The sequence below is a fragment of the Aquarana catesbeiana genome, linkage group LG05 (genome assembly GCF_042186555.1).
Source record: "Aquarana catesbeiana isolate 2022-GZ linkage group LG05, ASM4218655v1, whole genome shotgun sequence".
In the NCBI taxonomy this organism is placed as follows: domain Eukaryota; kingdom Metazoa; phylum Chordata; class Amphibia; order Anura; family Ranidae; genus Aquarana; species Aquarana catesbeiana.
Window position 1 is genome coordinate 310,222,847 of NC_133328.1, and position 15,926 is coordinate 310,238,772.

The following is a 15,926-nucleotide window of genomic DNA, read 5'->3' on the forward strand; positions in this document are numbered from 1 at the left end:
GGGGGTGCAACCTCTTCCTTAATAATAAAGTAGCTGCTCCCCCAAAACACGTCCCTTGATCCCCCGTGATGGCAGGTAGCACATGTTTACATTCGGCTATTTGTGTGCATCTTCAAAATTTGGCTTTTCCTGGGGTGACTTCACCCCATCTGAACGCAATATCAAACACAGTTTCTAAATACTCATGTCTGATATTGCCTTCAAGTGCTACCAAATGTGAACTTTGTAAGTCCAAGATTTGTGTCTTTCTTGTTGGTTTGAAACATGCCTGTTTTATCTTAAATGGACATTTCTACTTTTTCTAATGCCACCCCAAAAATTGTTAAACAACAAACATGTTGGTTTGTTTTAAAACCCTTGTCAAAATGCACATGTGATTGTGCAGGTATTAAAAAGATTGTTAATCAAGAATGTGTGGATTATTGTCTCAACGCTACAACACTTTTGTGGTGCTCTAATTGCTGCTTTCTGTGACAATGGGTGTTATTTCATAAGGGCAAATCCACTTTGCACTACAAGTGCAGTTTCAAGTGCACTTGTAGTGCAAAGTGTCTTTGCCTTTAGTAAATAACACCCAACAGTGCTTTGTATAAGGTTACACAATCACGCCATTTTCAGGACTCCACACATTTCTGTCAGGGTCAGCTAAAACAAACACAAGCAGTAAATGTCACCAAAGATTTGCTTAATTATTTGTTTTTATTTGATAAAGGTTTCACACATTGTCTGGCATATTGATAGCCCCCCTACCCACAAAGAATTCAAGGTATCTTAGCCAGACATCACGGGCACTCAGGGAGGGCAAGCCAGGACGGTCACTTTCAAGCACCGTCAGGGTTGGTTCATTTTGAATTCCGGCTTCAGGCCCAACTGAACCAGCATAGTTGGCAGAATGTTGCCGTAAAAAGTTGTGTAGAACACAGCACGCCAGGATAATGTGATTCAGTTTGTACTCCACCATATGCATTGGTGTAAGAAATAGGCGGAACCGGCTGGCCATGATTCCAAATGTGTTCTCCACCACTCTTCTGGCTCTGGTCAGCCGGTAATTAAAAACCCTCTGGTCCGGGGTGAGGGTGCTCATCGGGAATGGCCGCATAAGATGGTCCCCCAGCGCAAATGCTTCATCCGCAACAAAGACGAATGGGAGTCCTTCCACATTGTCTTCTGGAGGTGGCAAGTCCAAGCTGCCATTCTGGAGACGCCTGTAGAACTCCATCTGGGCGATGACTCCACCATCGGACATCCGGCCATTCTTCCCCACGTCCACATACAGGAACTCATAAGTAGCCGACACCACCGCCAACATCACAATACTATTGAACCCCTTATAAATATAATAGTACGTCCCGAGTTGGTTGGTGGGATGATGTGGACGTGTTTCCCATCAATTGCCCCTCTGCAGTTAGGAAATTCCCACCGCTGGGCAAAGTGGGAGGCCACAGTCTGCCATTCCTGTGGCATGGAAGGAAACTATTGAGGAAAACCAAAAAAATTAGTCTTTTTGCACATTAAAACATGGAAAGCAGATTAGACACAAACATTCTTGGCCTACATCAAGATAACATTTATTAATGGGAATTTTTAAACACCAAAGTATAAGGTACACCTATCATATCCCCCCCCCTCTCCTGGGCCATTTCTAACATTATAGGGGGGGGAGCTCTTGGACAGATAACCCTCTCCACTACATTGAGAGATGAATGCCTAAATAATGTGTATTACTTTGAACAGCCCCTCCTTAGTTACACTATTGGCAGCCCACTGGACAGGTAAGAAGTGTCATAATACAAAGATATAAATACACACTGTACACATTTGAGCACATTTGGACATTCTGCTATTACCTATCAAGATAATAATAGTATACAAAAACTTTAAACATTACCATTTTAAAGTATACAGGCAGGCCCTTGCACTACATGCTTTGGGGAATTCATCCATACATCTCACCACAAAAGAGATGGGTATAGTGTGTATGGGTTTGGCAAAGTCAGCAGATAAATGAATGAGGATAGATAGAGAATTGTTATCAGCTGACTTAGCAGTTGGGGGGAGGGAGGGTTCCAAATAATTTGGGGACCCCTAAAAAAAGCCTCTGGCACTCTGCCTGAATTTAAATTACAAATCACATTTAAAAACATTTTAGGGGGCTGATAAAATACATTAAGTGACTACATGAGGCGAATATAGGGACAGGAGAGCATGCTGGGGAGGTAAGTGAAGGCAAATATGTATGAAGGAGAAAAAAATAATTACATAAAAATCCAGCATGCATGAGGACAAAGGGGACATTCACAGCATATTACAATCATGGTAATTAGGGAATGAGGAAAGAAATACAATATATTAGCAAACATTAAATACAATAAAATGTGATATTAAAGGATAAAAATCTTACCTTAATATACTCCTTCTGCAGGACCTGGATGATGGCAGAACAGGTCTCTGGGATAATGATCCCCAGAGCCTGGGGGGAGATGCCTGTTGAGAACTTGAGGTCCTGCAGGCTTCTCCCCGTCGCCAAGTACCGCAGGGTGGTGACGAGCCTCTGCTCCGGAGCGATGGCTTGCCTCATGCAGGTATCCTGCCTGCTAATATAAGTGGTCAGCAAAGCCAACAAACAGTGAAATACGGGGTCCGTCATCCGGCCAAAAGTTCCTGAAATCATCAGGATTATTTTCACGGATCTCACGGAGCAAAGGCATATGACAGAACTGGTCATGCTGAAGCAACCAATTCTTGGTCCATGAACTCCTCCCCACCCTGTTCATGGACTGGACTTGTGACAAGGTCAGGACCCCAACACCAAGCCCCCGCACAGCACGAACTCTACGAGGAGTACGTATACACAACATGGCTAGAAAACGGTCAGCCACTCAGAACGAAGTAACAGAACGCACTGAAGAACAGCAAGGCCTGTGAAGAGCGACCTGAAAAACAGTAACGAATGAACAAGAACACAATGACTAGTAAGTCATGCGGAGCTTGCTTGCACGCACTGAAGAGCAGATACAAACCCACAAGCACAAACTGAACAGCAGAAAATGATCTGAAAACCACAAATCTGAAAAAGCGCGAATCGTCTCTCACCAAACTTTTACTAACACGAGATTAGCAAAAGGAGCCCAAAGGGTGCCGCGCTTGGTTCTGAACTGGCCTTCTCTAGTCTCGTCGTATGTGGTTTACGTCACCGCGTTCTTGGCGATCGGAAATTCTGACAACTTTGCGCGGCCGTGTGTACGCAAAACAAGTTTGAGCCAACATCCGTTGGAAAAAATCCTAGGATTGTGTTGTTGGAATGTCCGATTAATGTCCGATCGTGTGTACGGGGCATTAGAGTTCCCTTCGCTGTAACTAAGGAGCCAAGCCAAACCCCTGGAAAAACAACCCCACACCATAGTCTTCCCTCCACTAAATAATTAGTGCACAAAGCAAGGTCCATAAAGACATGGGTGAGCGAGTTTGGGATGGATGAATTTGACTGGCCTTCACATTAGAGTGGAGACTGCAAGCCAGGCCTTCTCGTCCAACATCAGTGTCTGACTCACAAATGGACTTGTGGAAGAATGGTCAAACATTCCCATAAACACACTCTTAAACCTTGTGGACAGCCTTTCTAGAAAAGTTGAAGCTGTTATAGCAGCAAAGGGTGGGCAAACTCAATATTGAACCCTACGGACTAAGACTGTCTGTGGGACATTACCACTGTGAGGTGTCAGATAAGGCATTGCCTTGCTGTAATTCCTAGCTCCAAGTAGGTAGTGCTCTGCTTTTGGAACTTGGTCAGAGCTACCTTTATATTGGGTTAATTCTTATGCCGTGTACACATGGGCGGACTTTTCGACCGGACTGGTCCGACTGACTTTCCGACGGACTTTTGACGGACTTCCGATGAACTTTTGAATGAACGGACTTGCCTACACGCGATCACACCAAAGTCCGATGGATTCATACGTGATGACATACGACCAGACTAAAATAAGGAAGTTGATAGCCAGTAGTCAATAGCTGCCCTAGCGTGGGTTTTCGTCCATCGGACTAGCATACAGACGAGCGGATTTTTCGACCGTACTTGAGTCCGTCGGAAAGATTTGAAGCATGTTTCAAATCTAAAGTCCGTCAGATTTTCGACTGGAAAAGTCAGCTGAAGGTCCGATGAAGCCCACACACGATCGGATTGTCCGCCGGACCAGTCCGGTTGTAAAGTCCGCTTGTGTGTATGCTGCATAAGGCTACATGTGACATGAGCAAAAGTGAAGTAGCTTTTCAAGAAAAGGAGGACAGTTCGATTTTAAATAAGCCTCACTGGTTATACTCCATTGATTCCAGCCATGATAGGATTGACGTTGTCACGCTATGCTACAACATAAGTAGCCATGCACTATTAGCAGAAAAGAGGACATTTTTACTGGTCCTTGCTCCTGTCCTTAAGGACAATAAAAGACTTGAGCAAATCACCTTTTTTAAACATTTAGTCCATGATTTAACAGGCTGTTGGCATCCTTGCTCTGTGGGTGTGGAAGCATAATAGAGCAGGACATTATAGATTATGCAGTAGTGCCTAGAGAAGGTATGACTAAACAGAACACAAACGGGTTGATTTGCTAAAACTGGAGAGTGGACAATCTGGTGTAGCTCTGCATAGAAACCACTCCGCTTCCAGGTTTGTTTTGTAAAACCTTAGTTGAACAAGCTGAAGTTAGAAGCTGACTGGCTACCATGCATAGCTGCACTAGATTTTGTAATCTCCAGTTTTAGCAAATCAACCCCAGTACTCCTGCAGTTGTTTAAGGCACATCTCAACATGAATGTTTGCTACAATTAGAAATGGTCAATCTCATATCTCCTTGTGTCACCACCTATAGTTTTCTCTAAACATGCCTGTTTGGTCACCTTGGTCACCTGGTCACCAGTTGCGGTGCATCCATAAGGGGGCACGGGCGCCGCCCCCTCTCTCCTGCCACCCCCTCTAGCACCAATAGATAGATTCATGCATTGCATGAATCTATCTATGGCCACCACTGCCACCCCCTATTCAGGTGCCTGGCCCCTTGCCAGGTGCCTGAATTACAGTGGAGGGGGGTGTTTTTGAAGCACCTGATTAGAGCCATAGGCTCTAATAGGCATCAAAAAAAGTGACCTGCGAGCGCCATGCTGGGCGCTCGCAGGTCACTCAGCTGTGTTAGAAAAGTGAATGAATATTTGCTTTGCTAACACTAAACCTTCTCTCCGCCAATCAGGTGCTCAGGTCTGTTACCTGTCACCTGATTGGCTGAAACGACAGGCGCGGCTATAGGACACCTATCAGGAGGAGGGGACGGGAGATGAGAAGGCAGGGGACGCATGAAGGACCTCGCTGTCACCCGCTGCCCCACCAAGACAGGGTAAGTGGCAGGCAGATGGCGTGTGTGTGGGGGGGTCACACTGGGGACATTCAAGAGCACACTGGCAGCATTTAATGGGCACACTGGCAGCATATGATGGGCACACTGGCAGCATTTGATGGGCACACTGGCAGCATATGATGGGCACACTGGCAGCATTTAATGGGCACACTGGAAGCATATGATGGGCACACTGGCAGCATTTGTGCACAGTGGTAGCATTTGATGGCACAGTGGCAGCGTTCGGCACAGTGGCTGCATTTTAAGGGCACACTTGCAGCATCTGATGGCACAGTGGCAGCGTGTAATGGACACAGTGGCAGCGTTTGGCACAGTGGCTGCAATTGATGGCACAGTGACAGCATTTGATGGCACATTGGCAGCGTTTGATGGGCACAGTGGCAGCGTTTGATGGGCACAGTGGCAGCGTTTGATGGGCACAGTGGCAGCGTTTGATGGGCACAGTGGCAGCGTTTGATGGGCACAGTGGCAGCGTTTGGGCACAGTGGCAGCGTTTGGGCACAGTGGCTGCAATTGATGGCACAGTGGAAGCATTTAAGGGCACAGTGGCAGCGTTTGGCACAGTGGCTGCGTTTGGCACAATGGCTGTGTTTGATGGGCACAGTGGCAGCATTTGATGGCACAGTGGCAGCATTTAATGGGCACAGTGGCAGCATTTGGCACAGTGGCTGCAATTGATGGCACAGTAAATATATGACAGTAATTCCGCACTTAGGAATATAGAGACAAGGAAAGACTGCTGCCCCCCTATAAATGAAAATCACCTAGGTGAAATCCAAAATTAAAAAGATTTTTGAACAGGGGAATTGGCGCTCTCCGGCTATATGTGCATAAATGGTGATTCATACAAGTGCAAAAAGAATAAAAAATGTGTGTAAAAAGTATTAATAATATTGTGCGTGTAACAAATGTATTGCAAGAGCTGAGGTATATCAAGTGCAAACAAAACACCTGACGGGTGTGATGTAATAAAGTGCAACGTGCTCCTAAAATATATGTGAATATGCTATTATCTCGATATATACCAAATATCTGTCTGTGTGTAGGGGAATGTGCCCACAAATGCAATCTACAAACAATTATGGCAATCAAAACAGTATTTAGCAATACAAGCAAACAGTTTTAGCAATAAAAAATAAAAATAGGGGGGGCAGGAGGCGGAGCCTAGCGGAGCAGACATGCATTGTTAGAGCTCCACACCGCTGAGGAGAGAAGAGAAGGACAAAGCGGAGCCTGCAGGCTCAAAAGGTATCCATTTGAACCTTTTTGCCCCTGGGAACAAACTGTGAAAGTTTGGGCAGGAAATATGGTACTGGGAGGAAACCGTGGCAGAAATAAAAATCACCTCACAAAGAGCTCACAGGCACTCACTGCAGCTGAAGCAGCTCCAGTCACCTCACAAGATACAGCATCAGGGCGCTCTCACAGACAGAAAATGTCACAGCAAGACTCTCCATTTGAGTCAGATTCAGAACAAATCCTCTCACAAACTTCTCCACAAGCCTCCTCAGCATCCCCAGTAATATTATTACAATTTGAAAAGATGCTTCATAAGGCTTTAAAACAAACCTGAGACCAAATAACAAAAAGCCTAACCAAAGAAATAAGAGAGCTGGGAAACCGCACCGCAGCCCTAGAAATAAAAATGGATGAAATTGAAATTACAACCCAAGAAAATATAACAGAATTGGAACAATTAAAAAAAGAGAATTTAATACTTCAAACTAAGCTCGAAGATTACGAAAATAGAGCCAGACGTTCAAACTTGCGCATAAGGGGAATACCTGAAACTGTGACAGACCTGCAATCTACTATTACTGCTCTATTACAAGAACTAAAGCCAGATATCCCTATTGAACGTTTAGAACAGGACAGAGTACACAGAGCCCTCACAGCCAAAAAGAAAGATGGACCCCCACGTGATATAATCACAAAATTTCATTATTACAGAACGAAAGAACAAATACTAATTGCTGCAAGAGAAAAAAAGGAACTTAATTTTCAAGGACACAATTATCAAATTTTTGCTGACCTATCCCAACTTACTATTACTAAAAGACGATCCATGAAACCCCAACTAATGGAACTGCAACGCCACAACATTATGTATCAATGGGGTTTCCCCTTTTCAGTCAGATTTAACTACCAAGGTACAATTTACAGAAGCAGATCAGGAGATGAACTACAACAAACCCTTTTAAAATTAAATCTGACAGAACCCACACGCAGAAGAATGGCATCATCTTCACCTTCAGGCAGCACCCAGAAAATTTCAGAACAAAATGGGAATCACCATTCTCACAAAAGAGGCCGTTATGCCACATCATCCATGGACCAAGAAGATTCAATGGACTGACATCCTAATTCCTGGTATCTCTTCATTTATTATACTAAGAGATGGTTCTCTATAAAAAACCTATATTTATAACTGAATGTAACTGCATTCTGATAGTCACACACTGTGTGGGATCATGTTACATTCCAGTTATATTTCTTATTACTTCTGATTCATATAGCCTTAGAATATATAAGTGAAATAAGGAAATTCTTGTTCAGTTATATATTATCAGGTAATAACAATAGATTTATTACTTTTTAGGACAAATATGTTCAATAATCCAGAGGTAATGGAAGCTTTTTCTTTCTTTTCTTAAAACAAATATATTATTACCTAACTACTTCCTAGAATTATGTTTTTGTTTATTCTAATCTGAAGCAATATAACCTCAATTTTATGAGTTAACATATCTAAACAGTTGCATATGAATAAAATATGTAATTGTTTACTCTAAAAGGGTTAAAATCCCAAAATAATTCAAACTATCTTCATCAATACCAAAGTTATTAACAGTAACTTTCTAACTGAATTATTTAGCCTAGGGCAAGACTAACCATATACAACCACCCTGGAATAAATAATTTCAACAAAAACTATATTCTGCACTCCAATTAATGAAACATCATTTTGATGTCTTTTGACATAGCACTTCTCTCCTGTAAGCGGAAGATCCGTGTACCCCCATTAGCCCTCCTCATTCTCCCAACCATATTATGTGGGAGTGTGACGAAGGCACTTATTCCCCTGAGAGAGATATTTATTCTCTTTCACGGGTAAATTGTGATTACTTGCAAAAAATAATTTATACAATGTATCATCTAATCTCATATGTTTTTTGTTTACTCTTTACTCCAGAATTCACTGGTTTCTTTTCTATCTATTCATCTCTTCAGTCCACACAGGTTGATCTGCGCAGTCAGCTCTGCATAACAAAAAGTAAGTCAAAACTATTTGATCTATTGCCATGGCACCACTGAATATACTTTCCCTGAATGTTCAGGGAATAAATGTCCCTCAAAAAAGGACCAAAGCCTTCTGTACTTTTCATAACAAGAAGGCTCACATAGTATGCCTCCAAGAAACACACTTCACCAAAGATTCTACTCCAAAATATATTTCTCCTTTTTATCAACAAATTTACACGGCTTCTGCCTGTACCAAGCAAAGGGGAACTCTAATTGCATTTCACCGATCCACACCATTCACCTTATCATCAGAAATTAAAGACCCAGAAGGTAGATACCTGATACTCATGTGTTATATAATGGATACAGCAATCACGGTGATTTCCTACTACGCTCCTAACAAACAACCTACACCATTCCTCTCACATATATTACAAGTGATTAATACACACAAAATAGGAACAGTGATAATGTGTGGGGATTCGAACCAGGTCCTCCTCCCATTTCTAGATAAATCACCTTTTACACCATCCAAAATAACCTCTAGATTACCTTTTTCTCAACTTCTTTCCAAATACAATCTGGTAGATTCGTGGAGAGAAAGTAACCCAATGAAAAAGAAATTCACTTATTTCTCGCACCCTCATCAAACCTTCACCAGAATAGATCATATTTTTCTAACAATAGGAATGATACCAGAAATTATTGCATCAGATATAATTCCGATTCCGTGGTCTGACCATAATGCAGTATACACTACTATAGCCTCAGCCATACCAAAAGCGCATGACCCAACGTGGTACTTACCGGACATAATGCTCAAACACCCACTACATCAGATGGCCATTGAACAAGCTTTAAAGGAATACATATCAATTAATAATACAACAGATATCTCCCCAATAACACTGTGGGAAGCTCATAAGCCTGTCTTGCGTGGTACAATACAAAGACAAATGGCACTATTTAAACGGGAACGCAAAAATCTAGCAAAAAAACTAGAACTCAATTTTAATGCAGCCTACATATCATTTCAAGATAATCCATCTCAGAGTACAAAATCTCATCTGGAAAAATCTAGATTGGAATACGATCTATTTCTCACTGAGTCAGTTGATAAATCCCTCAAACGCTCCAAACACAATTTCTACATGAATACAAACAAACCAGGTACATATTTGGCTCGGGCATTAAATTCAACTAACAAATCTTTCAAACCAATACGTTTGAAATTATCAAAAAATGTTTACACTTGTAATCCAGTTAAAATAGTCCATAAATTTCACTCACATCTCGCAACTTTATATAAGACAGACAATGAATTTAATCCTACAGAGGCTGAATCCTTCTTCTCAAAAATAACCTTACCTGAGTTATCTCAGAATCAAAAAAGCAGTTTGGATGAGCCTATAACTATAGATGAAGTTGCAAACGCCATAAAAGACCTAAAACTTAACAAAAGACCAGGCCCAGACGGCTACTCGGCTTTATACTATAAAACATTCTCAGAAATACTCTCTCCCATTCTCACTGAAACGTTTAACAAACTTCTAGATGGACATTCTTTTCGGCAAGAAACACTAATGGCAATTGTTTGTATGATCCCAAAACCCCTTTCTGATGATACTTCCTGTGTGAATTATCGGCCTATCTCTCTGTTAAACCTCGATATTAAATTATTAGCAAAAATAATAGCAAAACCCCCTAATAGCATTATAGGAAAATTAATACATAGAGATCAAGTAGGCTTCATGCCAAATAGACAGGCAGGCGATAATATACGCAGGGCAGTGTTATTGGCACATATTGCTAAAAAACGTAAAATCCCTTTATGTTTTCTATCTCTCGATATTAAGAGGGCATTTGACACAGTATCCTGGCAATATATGCAATATTCATTACAAAAATGGGGTTTTGGACCCCACTTTTTAACATGGATCAAAGCATTATATAATAAACCCAAAGCCTATATAAAATATGCTGGATACAAATCTGAAGCCTTTAATATCGAAAGAGGTACCCGACAGGGTTGCCCATTATCTCCCTTATTATTTGCCCTTATACTCGAACCCATGGCCCAATACATCAGAACAAACCAAACTATAACTGGCATTGAAGTAGGAGGTATTACACACAAATTATGTATATTTGCAGACGATATATTACTTTTTCTATCATCACCACAGGTCTCTGGTCCTAACTTAATACCAGCTCTTGATGGATTTGCAGCCCTATCCGGCCTTATGATTAATCCTAAGAAATGCCTAATGCTTAATATTTCACTCACAAACATGGAATTGATCCCGGCTAGGGCTGCACTCCCATTCACATGGGCAGAAAAATCAATCCCATATCTTGGAATTCATTTAACAGCATCTCATTCTGACTTATTCTCAACCAATTATCCTCCTGTATTAAGACAGATCACAAATCTAATAAAACAATGGTCGCAACTTCCTTTATCCTGGATAGGGAAGATTAATGCAATCAAAATGACTATTCTACCCAAATTGCTTTATCTATTCAGAGTCCTCCCTATTCCAATTCCTTCCTATTTTTTGAGAATAGTACAAAAAAGAGCAACTTCGTTTATATGGGGCTCTTCTAAACCACGTATACCTATACACACACTACATCTTCCCAAAAATAAAGGAGGCCTGGGATACCCTAATTTTACTAACTACTACAGAGCAGCACATTTGGCCAGTCTGTCCAAATACCATGCAAAACAGGAAATCCCATTATGGGTATTTATAGAGGCTTCAGAAAATGACCCACTATTAATATCAAATTTATTATGGCTTGATCCTAAAGACCGCTTTAAAATTCATAATCCCATAACTAAACACTTATCTCTCTGGGATAAACTAAAAACCAAATATCAGTTACAATCTCCACACAATCCTCTCCTTTCTTTTATCAGAAATCCGGCCTTTTATCCGGCATGGATCTACCCAAATTCTTTTAAAGCTTGGACAACATCAGGCATTCAGACACTAAATGACTTCATAGCATCTAAATCATTCCATTCATTCCCATCGCTTAGAGAAAAATATGATCTACCAAACTCTGAGATATTTAGATATCTCCAAATCAAAAATTTCTATACACCATTCCTAAAGGGGGATACACCATTATCCCAATTATCCATTTTTGAATCAATCTGTACAAAAGATCCATTTGCTAAAGGTACAATTTCATCACTTTATAATCAATTATATGGAGTAGCAAATCTTAATAGACCCTCTTACGTTCAGAGGTGGGAGGAGGACCTGGGACGAACTTTAGAAGACACGGACTGGTCTAACATATGGCTCACATCTAAGTCATCTTCACCCAACATCTTAGCACTGGAGACAAATTATAAAGTCCTAACTCGCTGGTACCTTGTACCCGCTAGAGTGGCAAAATATTCACCTAATACCTCAGCTCTTTGTTTTCGAGGATGCCCAGAAATAGGCACATATTTACACATATGGTGGACGTGCCCAGTAATCCAAACCTTCTGGAAGGAAGTCTTCGTGATTGCATCTAAAATATTTTAAAAAATAATACAACCAGATCCATATTTAACTTTACTTAATCTAAAACCGGAATGGTTAACACTCTCTCAATTCAAACTTATGATCCAACTAATAATGGCTGCAAAACAAACAGTGGCCAAGGCATGGAAATCTCCTACATTGGTACTAGCAGAAACAATTCACAGAATGAATAATACAATGTCCCATGCTAAGATGGTAGCCATCGATCAAAATCAAATTCCAAAATTTGAAAAACTTTGGCATCCTTGGATAAAACAACAGTTCCTGTCAAACTTCAATGACTCTGTCCTGTTGCCATGGTAACAGATTAAATGACTTACAGAGACACCCATTCTAAGGCTTCAAAGAGAACTAAAAAGAATAATAAACTGACGAGCGGGACAACCTTGTGGACCATACCTCTACCTTTCAACCCTTTTTCTTCTTTTTCTTTCCTTTTCTCCACCTTACGATTAAAGCTCATTATCAGAATTTATTTGACCTATATACACTCTACTTGTAAACAATATGTATAGTAGGTATAAATCATTTAAATACCTACAAAAGTAACTAAGGAAATGATATATATCTTTAATTTAGGTTTACGTAAACCCAATGTTTAATATTTGAAATTTCATTATATTTACCTATAGAAACTCTACTGTAAAACAATGAGCTTACTTTATAGATCCTTGTAAACTTACTTTATGTATCTTTATAACATTGTATACTCAATAAACTTCTTTTGACAAGGAAAAAATAAAAATAGAAATAAAAGTAGAGATCCCCAACATATGTGCATAAAAAGTCCAAAATTGAAAAAAATGAGAAAAGACAAAAGCTTATGGAAAGTAAGTGTCCAAAATCAAAGTCCTAAAAGTGTGTCCTTCTGGTGAAGAAAAACATGGTCCCAGCATTAACTGATATTGTCCCCGTTCTTCACTGCACCCCCACTCGTGCTTACACTCACCAGACTGCCTAACCCCTGCAGGGGTACAAGGCATATGTAGAAAATCCTGCGATGGCGAATCCAGAAAGTGACCCTGCGTCCGGGGGTGTTTTATCCTCCTCTGATGTAGTAGTATCCCCAATAACAAGCATCCATATGAAGTGGGGAAATAAAAGACTTCATAGCGTGAATCCGAAAAAATTGGAGTTTATTAATAAAAGCCCATAACAAATATGGTAAAAATGGTTAAAACAGTGTTAAAACACCGGAGCTGACAATGCTCCAATAGCCGGCTCACAGCTGTTGGGCATCGTGGTGTGGCGTGCGTTCATCAAGACGTCATCTGAGGCGCCTCGTGATACGCACACGTCTGCGTCTCTCTGCTTGAGCTTGTGTTTGTTCCGGTTTCTAGCTGGCGGGCGGTGGAACGCACGCCACACCACGCTGCCCAACAGCTGTGAGCCGGCTATTGGAGCATTGTCAGCTCCGGTGTTTTAACACTGTTTTAACCATTTTTACCATATTTGTTATGGGCTTTTATTAATAAACTCCAATTTTTTCGGATTCATGCTATGAAGTCTTTTCTTTCCTCACTTCATATGGATGCTTGTTATTGGGGATACTACTACATCAGAGGAGGATAAAAAACCCCCGGACGGAGGATCACTTCCTGGATTCGCTATCGCAGGATTTTCTACATATGCCTTGTACCCCTGCAGGGGTTAGGCAGTCCGGTGAGTGTAAGCACGAGTGGGGGTGCAGTGAAGGACGGGGACAATATCAGTTAATGCTGGGACCACGTTTTTCTTCACCAGAAGGACACACTTTTAGGACTTTGATTTTGGACACTTACTATCCATAAGCTTTTGTCTTTTCTCATTTTTTTCAATTTTGGACTTTTTATGCACATATGTTGGGGATCTCTACTTTTATTTCTATTTTTATTTTTTATTGCTAAAACTGTTTGCTTGTATTGCTAAATACTGTTTTGATTGCCATAATTGTTTGTAGATTGCATTTGTGGGCACATTCCCCTACACACAGACAGATATTTGGTATATATCGAGATAATAGCATATTCACATATATTTTAGGAGCACGTTGCACTTTATTACATCACACCTGTCAGGTGTTTTGTTTGCACTTGATATACCTCAGCTCTTGCAATACATTTGTTACACGCACAATATTATTAATACTTTTTACACGCATTTTTTATTCTTTTTGCACTTGTATGAATCACCATTTATGCACAGCGCCAATTCCCCTGTTCAAAAATCTTTTACAAATTGATGGCACAGTGACAGCATTTGATGGCACAGTGGCAGCGTTTGGGCACAGTGGCAGCGTTTGGCACAGTGGCTGCAATTGATGGCAGTGGCAGCATTTAAGGGCACAGTGGCAGCATCTGATGGCACAGTGGCAGCGTTTAAAGGGCACAGTGGCAGCGTTTGGCACAGTGGCTGCAATTGATGGCACAGTGGCAGCATTTGATGGCACAGTGGCAGCATTTGATGGGCACAGTGGCAGCATTTGGGCACAGTGACAGCGTTTGGCACAGTGGCTGCAATTGATGGCACAGTGACTGCAATTGATGGCACAGTGGCAGCATTTAAGGGCACAGTGGCTGCATTTGATGGGCACAGTGGCAGCACCTGATGGCATAGTGGCAGCGTTTAATGGGCAAAGTGGCAGCATTTGGCACAGTGGCAGCGTTTAATGGGCACAGTGGCTGCAATTGATGGCACAGTGGCAGCATTTGGGCACAGTGGCTGCAATTGATGGGCACAGTGGCAGCATTTGATGTGCACAGTGGCAGCATTTGATGAGCACAGTGGCAGCATTTGATGAGCACAGTGGCAGCATTTGAGGGCACAGTGGCAGCGTTTGATGAGCACAGTGGTAGCGTTTGATGGCACAGTGGCTGCAATTGATGATTTTTTTTCAAATTTTTTTGCACCCATCCCCCCCCCCCCAAAAAAATTTTTTGAGTACCAGCCGCCACAGATTGTGAAAAGCTAATAACAGCAAAACATTTATGCACACACATTGGTGGCCTGTTATCTCCTTCTGAATCAGTTTTCATTTTTTTCTGTTGTTGATCTGATTCACTTTTGACCTTGTTTTAGAAGACATGTGAGATCAACCTACTGGTAAATAACATACTATTAATTGAAATGCCAAATTTATGTGTAAGTTTTTGCAAATTTTGGCACTAACCTCAGACTAGGCCTCAATACTGTTAAATGGCAAACAACTTTTCTCTGTGCTGTGTTTCTCCGTGTCAGCATTTTAGGAACAAAGACAATTACGTACATTCTTAACATAACTAGGCTTTAAAGGGTTTATTTACCTTTAAATAAAAAATGTAAAGGTGCACTAACACTGAACACCCTTCCCACCCCCTGGTCCCCGCAGTACTTAACGCTGGGGTTGCTAACCTGTCAGCACCCCCACAGCCAGGCCATTGGTTGGGGGATTTGAAATCCTTGCTCTTTTCTCTCATCTTCATGCAGCACTTCAAGGTTGGATAAGATCAGTTCAATGTGCGCTGGCCAATCAGAATCAATCCCATTCATCCCAAAATTGCTGCAGGAAAAAGAGTGGGGATTTCAAATTCGAGGACTGCTGGATCGGCTGCGGGTGTGCGGACAGCTCAACAACCCGAAAGGAAAGAAGAGCGGGGACTGGGGGGGAGGTGAAAAAGTTGTACAGTGTTAGTTCACCTTTACATTTTTTCTATAGGGTGAACTAAACCCGCGTACACATAAATGGAATGTTCGACAGAAAAAGTCAAACGGA